Here is a 14,167-nt window from a genome sequence, read left to right as displayed (position 1 = left end):
GGATATTACCTAACAAAAGGTCTGCAGTTGAATATGGTAGTGTAACGAACCCCTGCTCGCTCGGTTCCACTCTCCCGACACTCCTCTGCTGCTATAGAATCAGATTGCAAAATCTGATGGTTCGGTCATCCGATGCTCCGGGACTAGAACTACAGCTATGTGCCATTCTAATCCAGTTGTGTAGCTCAGAACAAACACCAGGCAGGCTGTATGTAAGTTCAACCAGGAATCTCCTTTATTGCCAGGAATACAGGCTCTTTTATACAGTAAAAGAGGAGGTGTATACCTCCTGCTCATATTACACTAACAATACACCTGTAAACTAATTAACCTAATTAACATGAGCTAGTTTACTAACATGACCTTTTGCCCAGACTTGTGGTCACCGAGCCTCACACAGTACATTATACATTATCATAAGTACAACCACAGGACATTTTCACAATAGCAGGAGCTAATTACAATTAACAATACAAACAGTGTTCTCCCCCCTCCTCAGCCTAGTCATCAACACTTATACTAGGAGTAGACTGTTCGTCTCCTAGCCAGTCCTGGAGGCTAATGTGATCAGCTGACTCAATTAACATGTTGAGTTCAGAATCAAACAAACCAATAATAGTCTTTACATATATATCCTGGGAGATATTGGGGATAAATATTACTGTCCCATTTTAAGCAATCCAAGACATTCCCTCCAAGTCACCCATATGCATACACAGGGTCCCCAGAGTCTGTGTGTCCTGGGGGACCAGGACCCGAATCCACAGTAATACCACCTCAAGGGTCCCCAGGCATACAGCTCACAAAGAGCACCGTTCCCCCAAATGCCAGGGCCCACGACGATCAGCAAGAGGCTAGCATTCAGTCCCCTCCAAAAGTCTCTATCCCGGCTAGGTCTGTCACATTTCTCCCCTTTCGGCAGGAGACTAACACAGGAGGAGACCCCAGACGGGTTGACTCCGAAGTTAGTCAGTAGTTCCAGTCCTCTAATGCCTGTACACACATAGTACCCCAAACAAATTGTTCCAAACAAAGCATTACTCACCCAGCCAACCTCTGCCTTTCTCAGAGAACATATCTGCCGCTGGGGGGAGGCCTGGACTGGCCCTTCTCCCTGGAGTCCTTTCTGCCGCTGGGGAGAAGACAGGGTGTCTGGGCTCACTCCGTCATGCTGTTGGGGATCTGGGCCGACTGCCCAGCATCCCTGGGGTATACAGGTGGAGACTGAAGTCCCATCCACCTTCAGAGGAAATCCATCCTCTGTTAGTTGAGGGCAGAGTCCAGCAGTACTCGGCCCTGTTGCCAGCCCTTCTGCTGGAAACTCCATACCATCTGCTCCGGCTACCTGTTTGGGAGGGAGGCCGACTGCCCTGCCTCCCTGGAACTCTGTAGTTGTTGCCGGTGCTGGGCAGAGGTTGGTAGCACTCTGCCCTGTTGCCAGCACTTCTGCTAGGACTCCGCATCCTCTGCTCCAGCTAACCGTTGGGGCAGGAGGCTGGCTTCCTCCACTCCCAAACTGTGTAGCTGCCATTGGGGAGGTGAGCCGGCTGCTTCCTTTTCCATTCCCTCATCTGGATGTTGGGACGATATGTCTGTGGTACTGTCTCCCAGGTGCACGGATCTTTGCTGGGGAGGAAAGACCACTTCCTCCACCCTGGCCAACTGTTGGGGAGGGACGACGAACACCTCCTCTCCCTTCTCCCCCTGTATCCTGATCTGCTGCTGGGAAGTGACCACCTCCTTCTCACCCTGAGCCTCCGGAACCGCCGCAGGTATAGGGCAGAGATCTTGGACCCTCTGTCCAGTTGCCAGCGCTTCAGCTGGGGAAGTTCCTTGTAACTTCACAGATACTTCTGTTGGTGCTGGGCAGAGCACAGTGAAGTTTGGCCCTAATAACAGCTCTTCTGCTGGAGGCTCACCAGGTTGTTCTTGCTCAGCAGAAAAGTTTATCAAATCCCCTGTCTCTGCAACTGGTGTCTGGGGATAAAGGTTCACCATCTCCTGTCCCTGGAACCCAGAAGATGCTATCAGTGCTGGGCAGAGGTTAGCAGAGCTCTGCCCTGGTGTCAGCACTTCAGCTTTGGGGATAGCGATCTCCAGATTTGCCACTGCCGATTCTCTGGCATTCTGCTGGACAGGCACATTCCTCCATCCAAGATCATCCAATGCAGAAACAGGTTCATCAAGGTCAGTCAACACTTGCTGCATCCGTCATAAGACCTCCGCCTCCATAGCTGCGGGGGCAGGTTGGCAAAGCACACTGTTACTCTGCCACATTGTCAACTCTTCAGCCAGGATTTCAGAGCTGTCAACTGGTATTTCCTGTTAGTCCCAGGCAAAGGGAGCCCCACCCTGCTGCTGAACAGAGTGTAGCAGCTGTCTGTAGGCAATCTCAAGCTCCCATTCCTGAACGGCCAGAAACTTCAAATCTTCCAGTGCCCAGTGCACTTCCGAGACATTCAGTCTTCGCTCTCTGTGCTCCATTATTTCCTCCAAACGCCACTCCCGATCACTCCCAAAGTCAGGGTCCCTGGACAGCCTCCAGTACAACAATCCCAGGCCATCATAGTCAAAGCCTTCCGTGGGGCTGTCATCCGCTGTCCACGGGCACACTTGGGCTACATACCACTGGAGGGCTCTGTAGCTCTCGTCCAACCGCATTTCTGCCCGGATCAGCCTGCTTAACTCAGCTGTCCACTCCTGGTTCGGCTGTTCCCCCAATAACAGCATTCGCACTTCATACTGCGACCAGTACATTACATGGATGGAGGGGAGAACTTTTCCCTGGTTTCGCTGCTCACGGGCTAGCGTTTCCTTCCAGAGTTCGCAGCGGATAGAATCAAACCATCCTAGCAGGACCTGCTCTGATACTGGTCCTCTGTGCTGTATGTGCATCTCTCGCAACCTCCTTCTGAATTCCTCTTCCATGGTGGCTGGTATCTGTACCTCTCCTCTCCTGCTATCTGGACCCAGGTGATGGTTTGGATGTGTTCACGGCAAGGAAGCACGATCCCACCATTCCCTCCACGGCTCTCAAGTAAGTCTTTCAGCATGGCTTTCCTGCAGGCTGGTTTGGAGTGTCCCAGTAACTGGAGAGCAAATCCCACCGCTGCCAACCAATGTAACGAGCCCCTGCTCGCTCGGTTCCACTCTCCCGACACTCCTCTGCTGCTATAGAATCAGATTGCAGATCGCAACATTTGATGGTTCGGTCATCTGATGCTCCGGGACTAGAACTACAGCTATGTGCCGTTCTAATCCAGTTGTGTAGCTCAGAACAAACACCAGGCAGGCTGTATGTAAGTTCAACCAGGAATCTCCTTTATTGCCAGGAATACAGGCTCTTTTATACAGTAAAAGAGGAGGTGTATGCCTCCTGCTCATATTACACTAACAATACACCTGTAACCTAATTAACCTAATTAACATGAGCTAGTTTACTAACATGACCTTTTGCCCAGACTTGTGGTCACCGAGCTTCACACAGTACATTATACATTATCATAAGTACAACCACAGGACATTTTCACAATGGCAGGAGCTACAGTAATTACAATTAACAATACAAACCGTGTTCTCCCCCCTCCTCAGCCTAGTCATCAACACTTATACTAGGAGTAGACTGTTCATCTCCTAGCCAGTCCTGGAGGCTAATGTGATCAGCTCACTCAATTAACATGTTGAGTTCAGAATCAAACAAACCAATAATAGTCTTTACATATATATCCTGGGAGATATTGGGGATAAATATTACTGTCCCATTTTAAGCAATCCAAGACATACCCTCCAAGTCACCATTTCCCATATGGCATACACAAGGGTCCCCAGGCATACAGCTCACAAAGAGCACCGTTCCCCCAAATGCCAGGGCCCATGATCGATCGGCAAGAGGCTAGCATTCCGTCCCCTCCAAAAGTCTCTCTCCCGGCTAGGTCTGTCACAGGTAGCCTGAGGAGAAAGTGAACCCACCTTTTGCAAAATTGTTATTCTTTCTTATTCACTGTGCTCCCATCATGTGCACTTTGTTAACCACTTCAATACAGGGCACTTAAACACCTTCCCGCCCAGACCAATTTTCAGCTTTCAGTACTCTTACACTTTGAATGACAATTACTTTGTCATGCTACACTGTATCCAAACAAAATTTTTATCATTTTTTTTTTCTCACAATTAGAGCTTTCTTTTGGTGGTATTTAATCACCGCTTTTTTTTTTTTTCTTTTTTGCGATATAAGCGAAAAAAGAGCGAACATTTCGAAAAAAAACCCCACTTTTTTTAAGTTTCTATTGTAAAATTTTGCAAATAAGTCATTTTTCTTCCTAAATTTGGGCCAAAATTTTTTACTGCTACATATCTTTGGTAAAAATAACCCAAATTAGTGGATATTATTTAGTCTGTGTGAAACTTATAGAGTCTACAAGTTAGGGTGCAAATCACTGAAAATTGATCACATCTGATCACACCTGATGTACTGAAGGCCTATCTCATTTCTTGAGACACTAACAATCAAGGAAAGTACAAATACCCTCCAAATGACCCCTTTTTGGAAAGTAGACAGTCCAAGGTATTTAGTAAAAGGCATGGTGAGTTTTTTGAAGTTGTAATTTTTTTCCCATAATTCTTTAGAAAATGAAGACAATTTTTTTTTTTGTGCGCATACTTGCAACCACACCTAAAAATACATTCTGCTACTCCTCCTGAGTATCGCAATACCTCATGTGTTGAGACGTTTACACAGCCTGGCTACATACAGAGGCCCAACATGCGGGGAGCACCTCCAGGCATTCTAGGAGCAAAATTACACATATAATTTCATGACGATCTATCTCACTTTTGAAGGCCCTGGAGCACCAGGACAATGGAAACGCCCACAAAATGACCCCATTTTGGAAAGCAAACAACCAAGTATAATCTATGAGGCATAATGAGTCTTTCGAACGGTTCATTTTTTTCCAGAAGTTTTCGGAAAACATGGGGAAAAAATGAAAACGCATTTTTTTTACACAAAGTTGTCCATTTATAAGATATTTCCAACACATAGCATGTACATAACAAAAATGACCCCCCAAATACATTTTGCTACTTCTCCTGAGTTTAACGATACCACATGTGTGACACTTTTACACAGCCTGGCCACATACAGAGGCCCAACATCCAAATAGCACCTCCAGCCGTTCTAGGAGCATAAATTACACATATAATTTCATTACTACCGATCATTTTTTTGAAGGCCCTTCATATTTCTAACACATAACATGTACATACCAAATAACAAAAGATTACCTGTGGTTTTAGTAATGTAGTGGTCCACAGAGGAGAGCATCGGTCCAGGCAGCAGGCAGGGATGTGGTCAGCGACAGCAAAAGCAATTGTCCAGGCAGCAATACTGTCCATAGTTAGTTCAGGCAGAGATACTGTCAGCACAGCCAAGCATTGGTCCAGGTAGCAGGGAGAGATGTCCAGGCAGAAATACTGTCTATAATCAGTAGAGGCAGCAGGCCGAGATATGGTCAACACAGCCAAAGTATTGGTCCAGGCAGCAGAAATAAACACAGTCCATAAAGTCCTGGGTCATTACAGGCAGCAATATGGTCAGCACAGCCAAAGTATTGGTCCAGGCAGCAGGAAGGACCATCAAGCTTAGGGCCAGGGGGACGGGGTAAAGGCTTCTCCCACACAAATCTCTTTGAAGCCTCTGGGCAACCAGACCCTGTTCTGGGAACACAGAAAACCAAAAACTGATTTTCTCTACTCAGAAAGCTATTCTGAAGCCCCTCACATATGTGAGACCCCTGTGTACTGAAGTAGAAGGACAAAAGATCAGTCCAAGTGGCAGGCAAAAACATGGTCGATTTAACAGGCCGAGGTCAGTGCACGTGGAAGTCAGAAACGTGTTTAAAACGGCAGGCAAAGGCATCGTCAGTAAACAGGCTGAGGTTGGTGCACATGGAAGTCAGAAACGTGGTTAAAACGGCAGGCAAAGACATTGTCGGTAAACAGGCCAGGGTCAGTTAACATGGAAGGTAGAAACATGGTGGCAGGCAAATGATGCACACAGGTAATTGAAATGGGGAAATGGCATTCTGTTACTAATAAGGGGAACTAATATCTGATGGATGTGTGATCATTTTTGAAGCAATCACCGATGCACAGGCCAGGTTGGGAGGGACATTGGGGGCAATAATAAATTGTATCTCTTCTAGCTCCCCTACTTGAGCATACACAACATTTCTTTTGGCATCTTCTTCTGGATTTGGCAGGGGGAATGTTATAGGGAAAATGTTGCTCATGAAGTTGACTCACACTATCAGAGTAAATGCTTCCTGGGGTGGGTCCTTGCTGGTAAATAAGGGCAGTGACAATGTTTTCAATATATTTGAGGTAGGTGATAGGTTGGTTTTCGAGTGATTTTTGATAGCAGACAAATTAATTGAACATGGCCATATGAAACAGATGAAATGCAACTTTTTTATACCAATAATTGGACTTGCAGGTTGACAAATATGGTTGCAGCATCTGATCATTTAAATCCCCCCCCATATACAGATTGTAGTCATGGACACATTCAGGCTTTACTATGGGGCCACGTCTTCTCTGAACCTACACCAAGGTGTCATTGTGAATGGTAGTCATCATGTGAACATCCTTCTTGTCCTGCCACTTCATGGCCAACACCTTCTCATTCCTCATGAATGCGGCTTCCCCCTTTTGTAGCTGTTTTGATAGTAAATTCTGTGGGACGCCCTTTCTATTTTTTCAGAAGGTACCGCAGGCCAGGGTTTTTTCACGATACAGGTGACGGAAAAGGGGCAAGCTGCTGTAGTAATTATCTACATATAAGTGGTAACCTTTTTTGAACAGGGGATATGCAAGGTCCCACACAATTTTACCACTGGTTCCTATGTATGTGGGGCACTCACGGGGCTGGAGCTGGGAGTCTTTGCTCTCATAAATACAAAATGAGTACACGTATCCAGTGGCTCGGTCACATCATTTATTCAATTTCACCCCATACCTGGCTCACTTACTTGGGATATACTGCTTGATATTCAGCCGGCCAGTAAAGTGGATAAGGGATTAGTCTACACAAATAATTTGGTCAGGGATAAAGACTTCAGAAAATCGTTTGGTAAAAGAATTTATTAGGGCGCAAGGCTTATATAATTTGTCGTGGTTGGGATGATCTTGGGGAGGGCACTGCGAATTGTCATTGAAATGTAGGAAACTCATAATCATATCGTACCGTGTCCTGGACATAACAGAAGAATATATGGGCATGGGGTGGGTGGACCAGTAGGCATGTAGTTTGTTTTTCTTTGTAAGCCACATATTAAAAGTAAGGCCCAAGAACAATTTGAATTTGTCTAGTGTGAGACGTCGCCAATGGAACATACGGGCATAGGACAAACTGGGGTTGGAAGCAATAAATTGCTCTGCATAGAGATTTGTTTGGTCCACCATGTACTGCAACTAATCTTCCAGGAAAAACAAATAGAAATAGTCCAAATATGAAAAATTCAAAGTGTTGGGCTGCACACCTGGCTGTGCAGTGAAAGGGGGGATTGTAGCGGATCCTGAGTTGGCAGGCAACCATAAGGGGTTTGCCAGGGCATCGGGAAGGTAGGACTGGGCCTGGATTCTTTGGGCTGGATGTGCAATTCCTCTTCCTGGGGTCTGGCGCTGCTGGTGGTAGGCAGGTGTTCTGATCTTGGTCCTGATCTCCTTACTCTTTTAGGAGGGGCGGTTTCCTCCGCTGACTCAGACTCCGATCCACTACCCTCCACTGGCTCGTATTCCGAACCAGAATCGGATAATGAGAGTTCCCCGCTGCTCTCATCATCCGACATGGTAAACATGTTATATGCCTCCTCGGCTGTGTAAACTCTTTGGTACATGATGGTGGTACTTTTGGTGGGCCTGTGTGACGGAACTGGTGGTGCTACTGACAGCTCACTGATGGCGGGCCTGTGTGATGGTACTGACAGGTTACTGATGGCCTGTGTGACGGTACTTATGGCGGGACTGTGCAGCGGTAGTGATGGCGTGCCTGTGTGACAGATGGGTTCCCCATTGACAACGTCAGATGATGACGAAACGCGTCTGGGAGGGTACGCACTGACGTCACCACGCTTTTGGAGTGAGAGAACGGGCTCCGTTTTGTTTGTATGCCTGCCGGCTTTTCGTACACGCAACTTTGCAAATTTAAATTTAAGTGACTACTTGTTTTTTAAATAAAATATCTGGAGGATTTTACACTATGGCAAGTCTTTCTTTCCTCGGAGTTATCCGGGTTTTCCTTTGCAAAATGGGGATACGTGGACATCATATGTGAGCCTGGAGATTTACCCCCCCATCGGAACACCAGGAACGCCAGCAAGCTAAAAGGCCTTGGCTGGGCTAAAGCCACTTGCCCTGTTATGCTTGTCATCTGGTAAGCAGGATCAACTACTACGGTGGATTGACACTATTGCTTATAGGTGCACGGTGGTGGTGTTTTTACTCTGGAAGGATTCAAAAATTCCTTTTTTGATGTTATCTGTATGGACTATTATTTAACTTTTAGCGCAGCTTATTTACAGGACTTTAGATTTTTTTTTTTTTTTATTGGATTGAGGTCTGGGCTTTGACTAGGCCATTCCAACACATTTACATGTTTCCCCTTAAACCACTCAAGTGTTGCTTTAGCAGTAAGTGTGTTTGGGGTCATTGTCCTGCTGGAAGGTGAACCTTCGTCCTAGGCTCAAATCACACACAGTGGTCCAGTTTTTGCGCAAGAATATCCCTGTATTTAGCACCATTCATCTTTCCTTCAACTCTGACCAGTTTCCCAGTCCCGACTGCTGAAAAACATCCCCACAGCATGATGCTGCCACCGCCATGTTTCACTGTGGGGATGATGTTCTTTGTGTGATGTCATGTGTTGGGTTTGCGTCAGACATAGCATTTTCTTTGATGACCAAAAAGTTCAATTTTAGTCTCATCAGACCAGCGCACCTTCCTCCATACATTTTGGGAGTCTCCCACATGCCTTTTCGCAAACTCAAAACGTGCCATTTTGTTTTTTGCTGAAAGTAATGGCTTTCTTCTGGCCACTCTGCCATAAAGCCCAACTCTGTGGAGCGTACCGCTCATTGTCGTCCTATGTACAGATACTCCAGTCTCTGCTGTGGAACTCTGCAGCTCCTTCAGGTTTACCTTAGGTCTCTGTGCTGCTTCTCTGATTAATGCCCTCCTTGCCCGGTCCGTGAGTTTTGGTGTGCGGCCGTCCCTTGGCAGGTTTGCTGTTGTGCCATGTTCTTTCCATTTGGTTATGATAGATTTGATGGTGCTCCTTGGGATCAGCAAAGATTTGTATATTTTTTTATAAACTAACCCTAACTTGTACTTCTCAACAACATTGTCCCTTGTTTGGAGAGTTCCTTGGTCTTCATGGCAGCGTTTGGTTAGTGGTGCCTCTTGCTTAGATGTTGCAGCCTCTGGGGCCTTTCAAAAAGGTGTGTATATGTAATGACAGATCATGTGACCCTTAGATTGCACACAGGTAATTGGTTTCACCAGAGCTTTTTATGGGCTTCATAACAAAGGGGGTGAATACATACGCACATGCCAATTATCAGTTTTTTATTTCTGAAAAATAGTTTTATGTATATATTTTTCTAATTTTACTTCACCAACTTAGACTATTGTGTTCTGATCCATCAAATATAATTCAGATTAAAAAAACATTGAACTAAAGGCTGTAATATAACAAAATAGGTAAAAAGCCAAGGGGGTGAATACTTTTGCAAGGCACTGTATATCTATTAGTCTATGAATAATCTGTTTCACCCGATTCCAGAGGTGTTGAATATTTTGGAAAAAGCTGAATATATGGAGCAAAGAACCCTCTTTCCCTTTCCAGCACACTGAAGGGCATTGTGGAAAGACGTTTGTGTAACATAGTGGGGCCCCCTTTACCACGTGGAAAGGATTTTTTTGTATGGAGCTTGAGATGGAGGTCCTATTAATCATCTGTAGAATTCTTTATTTTTTTAGTAAACATGCAGTTTAGATCTCTTTCCTATTTGGAGAGAACATTTTGGGGTGCACATGTCAGATAGGTTAGATGTCATACAAATAGGTTACTGCCTAATTGTCAGAGAAAATGGCAAGGCTTTCCAAAGAGCAAAGTCACACATATTTTGCAGTTCCACCAAAGTTTTGGTATGACTGCCTGTTCTAAAACAATGACATCTATACATGCTTTGGTGTAGAGGGGAAAGGAATATCCCTTCATGAGACCCAAGTGGAAACTGAGTGTGTCCAATTACCGGGGTCATACGTGAGGGCATATGGACAGATAAGACAGGCTGTATGTCTTGTTTGAATAGTTTAAGGTTAGAGCTTATATGATGGTTGTATAAAGATCTGGGGTGTCTTGGGCCATCCAAGGGAGACCTCCAAGGGGAATCTCTGAGAATGCCTGCTCCATCTGGACCCCAATTTTAGAAGATATCACTGTAAAGTCACTCCAGAATAGGGTTCATTCCACCCCTGTCTTTGGGGCCTATTTCACCCCTGTCTTTGGGGAATGTCAACAGGGAGTGATTGAGTCTAAATGGTTGACCCACCCATAGGAATTGTCTGATTTCCCTCTTCACATGTCTCAAAAATGTCTTGGGTATCCAAATTGGAAGAGTTTGAAATAAGTACAACAATTTAGGTAGACATTAATTTTAAAGTGTTTGTAAACCCTCAGCTTGTAAAACAACCTATTCAGTTTAAAACCAAAATGAAAGGCAAAACATTTGGGTATTAAGATAACAAAAAATAAATAAAAAAAAGTTTATTTTTATAAAACACCTCTTCTGTTCTCAGCTGCATAAGAGCTGGGGAAGGAGAAGCAGCAGTACACTGAACTTGATGAAAGGCTGTGCAGTGGGGTGTCAAGTATGATCCTTGGAGGAGAGCAGGCTCAGTTTCCAGCATAGCTGGAGAACTGACCACTGTGTGTTCTCCTGCTTATTGTGGTCAGTTTTTAGTGGAGTAGCAGAAGGACTGGCAGGAACACCAGGGGTTTCACACAAAGGAAGCAATATAAAGAGAACAGTATACCACTTCATGCAACTACGTGGTACAGCAGGCATATACTAGGAATTGAAAGCATTGGGTTTACATACTCTGTAAGAACACTGCTTCTCCCAAACCAGCAAAGGAGCAATGACAACCATCTGGCAAGGTCTTTCTGGATCTGGGACAAGAATGGCTGAAAGTTAGGGCTGAAAATGACCCCTATGGGAGAGGGTGAGAACAATTATTTTAGGCAGGTTTGTGCTCCCTTGAATGGAACATGGAACTGAAGGGACTAAATGGTTGGGACACAGCGATGTTAAGCGCCACAGATTTTTGAAGGTTAATTTTAAAATTAGGATGACTGCTATAGGCTTGTAAATCTGTTAAAAGATTAGACAGAGTGACTTGAGGTTGTGTTCTGAAAAGTAGCAGATCATCTGCATATCCAGCTAGTTTGTGGGTTTCCCCTTTTGTGGTAATGTCATGAAGTTAGGGTTGGCCCTAATCTTGTTCGTTAATGGCTCTAAGATTAAAACGAAGAGAAGGGAGCAGACCTGTCTAGTGCCATTACAGAGAGTAAAGAAGCCAGATAAGGTAGCATTTATCCTGACTCACTCAGTGGGACAAGAATAGATGGTCTCTAGTCATTTACGGAAATTTACAAGGTCTATGTTATGGAAGACAGCCAGCTAAAAAGACCAATCTATCTGGTCGAAAAACATTTCGGCATCTGTTGACATAAAAAGTGTGGGGACCTTTTTGAGGCATGCCCAATGAATAATATTCAATGCCCTCATTGTATTAACCTTCACTTTGTGCATTGGAATGAAACGGAAGGAACCCGGAGGTCAAATTTTAATGAAGATTTTGAAATTGACATTTAGTAAAGAAATGGGTCGAAAGTTGGCACATTGCATCAGGTCTTTACCTTCTTTCGGTATCACTGTACAGGTAGCCTTCAGGGTGTCCTCTGGCAGTTGTTCCCCATCGAGAAGTGCATTAAACACTTTCACAAGGGGGTGGAGAGTGTGTCTTATAGTAAGCAATGGTAAAATTGTCAGGGCCAGGGACCTTTGAACATTCTTCTACAGAGATGGGTACTTCTAGTGATTGGATGAGCCACACGGGAGAGGTGAGGAAGATTCAGAGATGACAGATTTCTTCCCAGCTTATCTGGGGACTGCTGGGGTGGTGAAGAATTGTACAATTCCCTATAAAATTCTTGAAAACGTCTGGCGATCTCATCTGCAGGTTGGAGTATTCTCCCTGTACATGAATGAATTTGGGGAATGTAAGATCTACCCCTGATTTCCTTAAGTGCTCTGGCAAGTAATTTGCCGGATTTATTTCCCCATTCATACAAGTGACATTGAGCTTTGTTGAAGCATGTTTTATTTTGTGAAGGAGGAGTTTGTTTCATCTGTCGCAACAAGATGCATAACCCTGCAATCACTGAGAGATTTTTTTTATGTACTGTATCAAGGTAGTATATTTGAGACAAAAGGAGTGAAATTGGTTCTGATCTTTCCTTTTTGACGTGGGAGCCCTAAAAGATAAGAATACCCCTTATCACACACTTGTGTGCTTCCTATATGGATATTGCTTTCACTTTGGAATTTTGATGAATATTAAAAAAGATTTGAGTTCAGAATTCACTAACCATCTGGTCATTGCCACATCCTGTATGTGCCCTGGCTAATACAGATGTCAATAGTGACACAACTAATCGGCATAACTGATTTATGAAAATAGTTGTCCACTATATTTGTAAGGGCTTACTTTGGTTGGAGTCCATAGTGCAGAGATGTATGCTCACCCTTGCAAATACACACAGCCCACGGTAACAAGGTAAGAAGCTACCTGGGCTATGAATCTGTGAACGGGGGCTTGACAGGAATTTGCCAAAGGATAGTGGAGGTAAAGCCATAGTCAGGGATTCCAGAAGTCAGAATAAACGATAAACAGAGCCAGGGTCAGAAGTCAGGGTCAGTCTCGGAACAATGTAATTGGAATACTGAAACCTTTGGCAAAACAAGGGACAATGAACTGACAAAGCCCTCAGAGTGAGGCAGTGTTTTATACCCAGCTTATTGGATAAACTGCTTCAGCTGAACCAGGAGTGACAGGTACAGAGTATCACCCTCAGTACTTCATGCAGAACTAGGCATAGCTGGAAAGCAGGCTGAATAGAGAACTGGGGTATGGCTCAGAGGTAAAGCAACAGGAGCAGCAAACGGAAGGTTATGGGTTCAATACCTCCTTGAGCCACTTGGGGCGCGACCATGTCTGGCTCTCTGCTTGGCACGGTAGGGACCGTGACTGCCCCCCTTTCTTAGAAACGCCCTCTGGTGCATGAACAGGTGGCTCCTCACAGGCATAGTCCTCGAGGTCCAAACCACCCTCCTCACCAGAGCAGCCAAGCACTTCGTTGCCTCACAGGAGGAATGTTCTGCCATAGGCATCCATGCCATACATACAGTCCCCATCATACCCACAGGGAAACAAAGCACCAACAGCAGTGCCAGAAGACTTTTTTTCTTTTTCTTTTTGGTCTTTGTTGTTTTTGAAGTCCTTGTAGGGGGTGCATTCACCGTTTGCAAAGCTTTTTCAAACGTTACCAGATCCTGCTTATGGACAATGGTGCCATTCGAGGCATACGTACAGTCAGGTGGTAGAACTTCAAGCGGGGACACCGGCACCGGAACTTCAAGCAGGGACACCGGCACCGGTACTTCAAGCGGGGACACCGGCGCCGGAACTTCAAGCGGGGACATGGGCACAGAGACATCAGACCGGGCAGCAGGTACCGAAACATCGGACTGGGTAGCAGGCACTGGGCCGTCAGACAGGGGCACAGGAACTTCAAGCTGGATAGCAGGCAGAGATTCAGTGGCAGGAAGGATCCTAATAGTACCCACTTGAAGAACCTTTGGCCGAGGTGGGCGAGTTGGGCAGAGAGTGATAAAGTGCCCTCTTTCTCCACAGTAGAAACAAAGACCACAGTCTCTCCTCCGCTCTTTTTCACCTTTAGCCAGCTTGGACCAGATGGCCCTGATCTCCATGGGTTCCACATCTTCCAGGGTAGGTGTGTGCATATCCTCAGGAGTGTCAAGGC

The 14,167-nt window shown here is 45.4% G+C and overlaps 1 protein-coding gene across 3 annotated transcripts in view; it reads left to right on the top strand.

Moving 5' to 3' along the window:
- Positions 1-14,167, top strand: part of UBXN6 (UBX domain protein 6) — a 404,520-nt gene that overhangs the window by 186,925 nt on the left and 203,428 nt on the right. The gene's annotated exons all lie outside the window — the stretch shown is intronic.

Source organism: Aquarana catesbeiana, linkage group LG01, assembly GCF_042186555.1.
Source record: "Aquarana catesbeiana isolate 2022-GZ linkage group LG01, ASM4218655v1, whole genome shotgun sequence".
In the NCBI taxonomy this organism is placed as follows: domain Eukaryota; kingdom Metazoa; phylum Chordata; class Amphibia; order Anura; family Ranidae; genus Aquarana; species Aquarana catesbeiana.
This window is presented reverse-complemented; position numbering and strand designations above follow the sequence as displayed.